Source organism: Gobius niger, assembly GCF_951799975.1.
Source record: "Gobius niger genome assembly, chromosome: 11".
Taxonomy (NCBI): Eukaryota; Metazoa; Chordata; class Actinopteri; order Gobiiformes; family Gobiidae; genus Gobius; species Gobius niger.
In genome coordinates, this window is record NC_136862.1 from 23,124,256 (window position 1) to 23,130,851 (window position 6,596).

Below are 6,596 nucleotides of genomic sequence, written 5' to 3' on the forward strand. Positions count from 1 at the left end.
GCCATGACTAATGCAGCGAAGACATAAATAGATCTTTTAAAAGGGGCTCTCAAAAACCCATCTGTGCAGAGTTTGCCGATGGATAGGTGTATTGTAGGAGTGCGCTTTGTGGAGTTTTGAAGCGAGACATCAGTCACCAGTACATTTGCAATAGATGAATATAAACTCAATGCAGTGTGCTTGCCGATGCTGTAAAAAATCCCCCTGTGGAGACTTGCATGTCCTTCCTGTGTTGCTGTAGGGCCTATTCAGCTTCCTCCCACCGTCATGAGTGAATCTTCATTGCTCACAGGCTACAATGCAATTGACTAATGTCTCGGTCGTTCTTTGTTAAAGATCAAAAGCAGTGAATGTCACTGTTCATTCAGGGAAGAAATTGGTTGTGATATTTCGGTTGATGTTGTCCTCCCATTGTGACGCATAAGTAAACTGAGTGGTTTTCAAACGTGACAAAAAGGAAAAGTCGCCACCAAACATTTTGTCGAACCACGTTTAGCTTTGATCACAGCGCTTATTCATTGTTTCAATCAGGGCTGCACGATATTGAACTTGTGATATGCGATACAGTGGTGCAATATTGCAATAACGATATTATTGCGATATTTTGCCAAACCATTTAAACACGACGATGTTCGATTCAAATTAAAAAACAAATCACAAGTTTTTCAGCTAGCAGAAGTCATCAAAAAACACAAAATCAGGATCAAAGCAATGGTAAAAGTTTACTTAAACTGAACTGAATCATTGTTTGTTTTTGGCTGAGTTTGCAAAAAATGTGTAGCGATATATTGTGGCTTCTTGCGATACGAATATCGCATCACTGATTATCGCAATACAGCATATTTTGAGGCATATTGTGCTGCCTTAGTTTCAATAAGCTTCTGCAATGACAAAAGATTGTTCACTTTTCAATATCTATGAGACTTTGACCACTGCGCAAAGCCTTCTTCAGCATAGATTCTCAACGGGGTTAAGATCTAGACTCTGTGGTGGCCGATCCATGAGTGAAAATGATGTCTCATGCTCCTTGAACCCTGGCATTGTCATCTTGGAATATTCCCGTGCCTTCAGGGAAGAAAAAATCCATTGATGGTCAGTCAGGATGTCCAGATAGTGAGATGATCTCATTCTTGGGGCATGTAGTGCTGCTGAACCTAGACCTGACCAACTGCAGCAACCCTGGATCATAACAGATAAATCCAGCTGGCTTTTTTATTTTGGTCAATCACATCATAGTATTTACTTTCAGTGTACCAACCAAACTAGACGAGGACTAAATATGCACTAAACCTGGTTAAAAGCACAAGTGCTTCTAAGCATTGGTTCAGTCCTTCATTGTGACTCATTCCAGAAAATAATGCGGCATTTTCAGGGGAAAAATGACTTCCCTTTGGTTCATGAGTACCACCTCAAGAATCCCATGTACAATCAATAGTACTTGTACCGCAGTTTGAGAAACACTTGTCCAGAAATGTATTTTTCTCGTGGCTCAAAAAAGGTCTTCAGAGGTGTCCCATCAACGGAGAGGGAGGTGAGTGAGTCAGACAATTCTCACTCATCGGTCGCTTTTGACACATTTTTAAAGACGCAAACTGTAGACCTCAGTCATTTCGTGGGTGAACTTAGACTTAAAGGCGCTCTACTTTTAGTGATGGACGGGAAGAGTCGTCAGAGGTTGGCGTCAATTGTGATCCAGCAGATGTACTGTGTCGGCTGGGAGGAAGTGTATGCTGGCTGCTATCAATGCTGTCAACGTGCCCCATAGTGCTATTATATGTTTTCTTACATGCAAGGCTAGAACAACAAGGATTTGTGCTATAAGTTATTGCAGTTTGCTGTTTTTCTGACCAATGACCATCCAATGCCCTTTTGCACTTGGAGCTATGCATTTGAGTACAAGACCATTTTTGTGAAGCAATCAAAAAACATGTCTGTAAAAAGTGATAGAGACTGTTTACATTGGCAACCATTAATATCATATCTCTCTGCCATTCTTTTCCTTAGCAACACATTGTGGCGATAGGTTTCGTACATAAGATCCTTATTTTTTAGGACATTAATTACCTAAATAATTGCCATTTGCTGTGTTCACAACCTTCATGTTGATTTGATTGTGGTTAATCTTGCAGCCCCAAACCCCACAGTAATTACCGCTCTCTTGAAAAGGTATGAAAACCCTACAATATGGCTGAGTGGGGTATAACCTGATGATGCGTCCCGGTGCAGATGTGACCTCTCACACGTCCCATCTGTGAAGCTCTCCACGCATCGCTCACATCACCGTCTCAACAACAACGCCATGCGATTTTTCTAACAACATTACGGCTGCTTGTGCGGTCAGAGAAGGGTACAGGACACTATATTCCTAACATTAAGAATATGCATACAGAGAGCCAGTACGTGTTCATTTAAATGATATAAAGATATGGTGATAAAGATGTGTTTGAGATTATAACCAAATACCTGCAAAAAGCATGATAATCCCTCTTCAGAAAGTCTCATTTCGAGTACATGTAAATAATAAAAAGTCTTCTCTGTTCGTGCCTGTATTCTCTTTACATTAAGCCTTTCGAGGTCACACACAACATCTGCCTCTGCACTGTCCATCCATTAATCACACTTTTCACCTACATCCTGCTCTGATACTGCGGGCCCGGTGTTATTTATTTATATGCTAAACTCATCGCCCCATTCCGACTGACCTACTTCTGTTTTTACCAAAGTGTTCCCTGCTCTCCTCGGTTTAATTTCAGCATCTTTTCCCCCATCGCTGCAAGCATCCAGAGGTTTTACTTTTGGGCTAAACTAAAGCCTCATCCATTGCAATAGAAATACTGTTATACGCTGTAATTGGTATATAACTCATTTCAGCTAATGGCTACACTGTGTTGGTCACACGGATCTTACTAGAGGCACTGCACTGAAGCACCACTACTCACATTAGACACACAAGGTTTATTATAGAATCTCATCATATTTTTGAAATTATTCATTTTTCTTTAGTTTGAGCTATTTGAGCCTGTTGTGACGAATGTGTATACCAGCTATTAAAATGGCTTCACGGACCATAATTTGCATCATGTCATCTCGCCATACAAGTGAGTGGTGAAGCCAGTCCCCATGGAGCTCAACAGTCAGTGCCAGTTGTAACAATCCTATTATAAATTTTCATAGATTAAAAAAAAAAAAGAAATATTAAGAGTTTAAAAGCACAGAAGATGATAATCAATTATGTGCTAGCTGAGTGAGATCAAAGTGACAGGATTTCTCGTCACTGTTTAAAAATATAGGCTTACTTGCTTCAGACTGCTTATAAGTAAGTCATGTCATTGTACATCTGTACAACGAAATTGTGTTCAGGTGTTGGTCCTGAGCCGCTGCGACTGAGCCGCGCCACCACTGTCGGCCAACTTGACCAGCATGTTTTTGGAGGTCGGGAAACTGGAGTACTGCCTGCTGTGTTTCTCTGATCCTCTGAAACGGTGCACCACTTCCCGGGTTTGTCCCTGTTTCAGAGCGTGGTGTCCTGCACTGGTCATCTCCACCTCCTCCGTCCTCTTCCTCCTGTGCAGCTCCCTCAGCTCCACAACAGTCTTTGACCATCTTCTGGCTTAGCATTTTATCTGTTTTATTCTCCAGTGAACGTTCATTAGCCAGAACAGTAGAAGGCATGTGTGGCTTAAGTGTGAGTCCTGCCATGGATACCTCCTTGTTTGTCCCTTTTTTGTTTCCTGTACGCCTCTTGTGCTGCCTCCACTGTGCTGCAGGTGTGGGGGGCTCTTGAAGCCTGTTTAGTCTTTCAGAAGAAGACATTTGTAGGTGTCGAATGTCTTTAGCACATAAACTAGCTGTTTGTTTACCTTTAAAAAAAAGCTGCTTTCTTCAGGACCATTATGGACCCTTTCCAGTAAAAAAAAATCTGCCAAACTCCACAAAAACACAGCAAAGACACAGAAATATATTAGATAGATAATTTGTTTTCGAGTTCAGCCACTGCAGATTCATGACTGCTGATCCGCGCACCGTGCTACTTTCTTTTTCATTACAAATAGAAGTCTGCTGTTGGAAGCTACAATTTGCGCAGCACGCCGCGGCGAGTCCGAGCGAATCTGCCTTCTATTTTACGATTATACTCAAGCATCTACGGTGCACGGAAGAAGCTAAATAACGTGCATGTGTCGGTACGCATGTTTCTGTTCAGGCCCGCACGGACACTGTGGGAAGGGCAGAAAGTACAAGACGCTGCAGAGGAGCTGGCAAGAATATGAACAAGGCATGATTACAAGGGGACTAACCTGTTTACCTGTTTAATGTAGCCCCATCCAGTGCATCAGTCTGGCACCGGCTGTTGCCAAGTGACGTCAAATGAGCGTTTATTAGAACTGTCTACATCTGTGTCCTCTGCTCCCCTGAAATCCTTAGAAGCTTTAAATGATGTTCAATTACTACTTAATACAATCGCAATTTGAATGCCTCTGGTGATCGTTTGAATGCCTTTAGTGATAGTTTAATCAGAATGCGCCTTCTGTGCAAAAAGCCCAATTCATTAGCCTTGCTCAAGTGTAAAGGTACATGCACGATTTTACACACAGACGATTTTTTTTATTTCTTAGGAATCAAAAAGGCAAAACGGATAAAGAACAGGAATAAGAAGTGTTGTCAATGACATTGTTATCGATAAAATCTACCAATTCCCTTCCCTCTTAGTTTGTTATATTTGTTGCAAACAATGGAAATAATGGCTCAATTCTATGGAAACATATTTATTATTTATTGTTGTGTGAAAATCTTGTCTTTTCTCGCAAACCCAACCTCGTGTCTCGTCTTGTGAATATTTTGAATGGGATTTTCACTTCTACCAATGGGGCAGAGCTTTGATCATCCATATAAAAGTGACAGCGTGTGATAGGCGGAGAGACCATAGTCACTGATTGGTATAGTGGCATACCTTAGTTGTTGATCTAATAACTTGCCTTTATAAGCATAATAGTACAAATGCTCTGGTCAATGAGCCATTTGTCATAGTACATTTGGGTGAAATTCGATTTTTCTGTCTCACCGCGGTGCTCACATGGTACCTTTCCTCCTCTGCCGTCGCAAAAATGAGAGCACAAAATCATAAAATGGACCACCTCAGAGGTTTGGGGCGGAAGGATGGAGTCGGGGCTGAGAAGGGAAGATGATGGTGGTTATAATGAGGCTGAGGACAAAAAACACAATCGGTCTAGGGCAAGTCAGAGGCGGCGCGAGGTGAAAGTAATAACAGAGAGGAACTGAGGGGAATGAGAGAGGTGTGGGAGAGAAATCTGCGAGGAAGCATCTAATGTGATCAGTGAAAAGATACTGAACCAGAATGACTCCGGAGCATGTTGCAAGGCCATACTTTGTGTGTACTACGTCATGACATACTTAACCTACACACGGCCTGACCAACAATCTCTGTGTTAGAGCCAGTGGTGGAGGCAAAGTATGTGTGAAAATTATCTCATACTCCTAGACAATTTTAAACTGATGATTTCTGGGACGGTCATCTTAGAATATGCCCATGTCTATCAGGAAGAAAAAAAAACATTGACGAAACAATTTTGTCATTTGAGTAAAGAGAACTCTTTCTTTGGATGTGGGAGGCAATGTCAAGTCAGTGGTTCTCAAACTTTTTGCACCAAGCAAGGCAATTTAAAAGATATTTGACCTTTCAAGTAGTAGAAAGTTACTTAGTTTGATGTCACAGAAAGCTCAGGATTCATAGTGTGTGTCATGCCACAAAAAAATGACCAAATCTACTTATCTTATGAATGAATTCCATGGTGACTTACAGTCCTCGGTGTGATTTTGTAATCAAGCTAACACTGTTACACATTCAGCGGTGGACCCGTTTTTCTGTATGATTTATCTGAGTCACTGAGATCAACAGAAATGACGGCAGACCAAGCCCTGTGTCACTTATTCCCGTTGTCATGGAAATCTCTGGATATTTTTTGCCTCTTGTGGAAATCAGTGGCATCAGAGCACATGGAGGGCAAGAGGCAGATAAGGGACGAGAGATGACGGAGATAGACCGTCAAATGTCATCTGTAGAACATCATGTTAGAGATCTATTTTTTTTTTTTTTACATCAAAATAAAGGCTGTGAATGGACATTTGTTATTTATTTCAATAAACCATGCCTCTGTGTGCAATTTATATTTTCTGAGAGTACTGTAGCCATCCGGTCTTTCAGCAGAGAGGTCGAGTGTTTTCCCTAACTGACCATGGGGCTCAACAGTCCTGCGCTCTTCAAAAAGCTGCTCCGGTTTCCGCAAAGTAAAAATCCCATGTTTTACCCATAGACCTTTGGTAACTACTGACAACAGCTCAGCTATTTTTGATAAAAGAAAAATACCTAGTACTCAGAGATACAGCAAAAGGTTAAGCAAAAGCAAAGGAGTTAAAGCAGTACTAAGTAACTCATGCCCCTAGAGGCCATAAGTGCCACTGCAGGTGTCGTAGCAAGTCGTGTTTTTTTTACTCATTAATTGTCCGTGAGAGTAAACACAATGCTGATAGAAAAGACAAAGGGAGAGAGGGATATTGTACATCCAATTACACAATGGAGA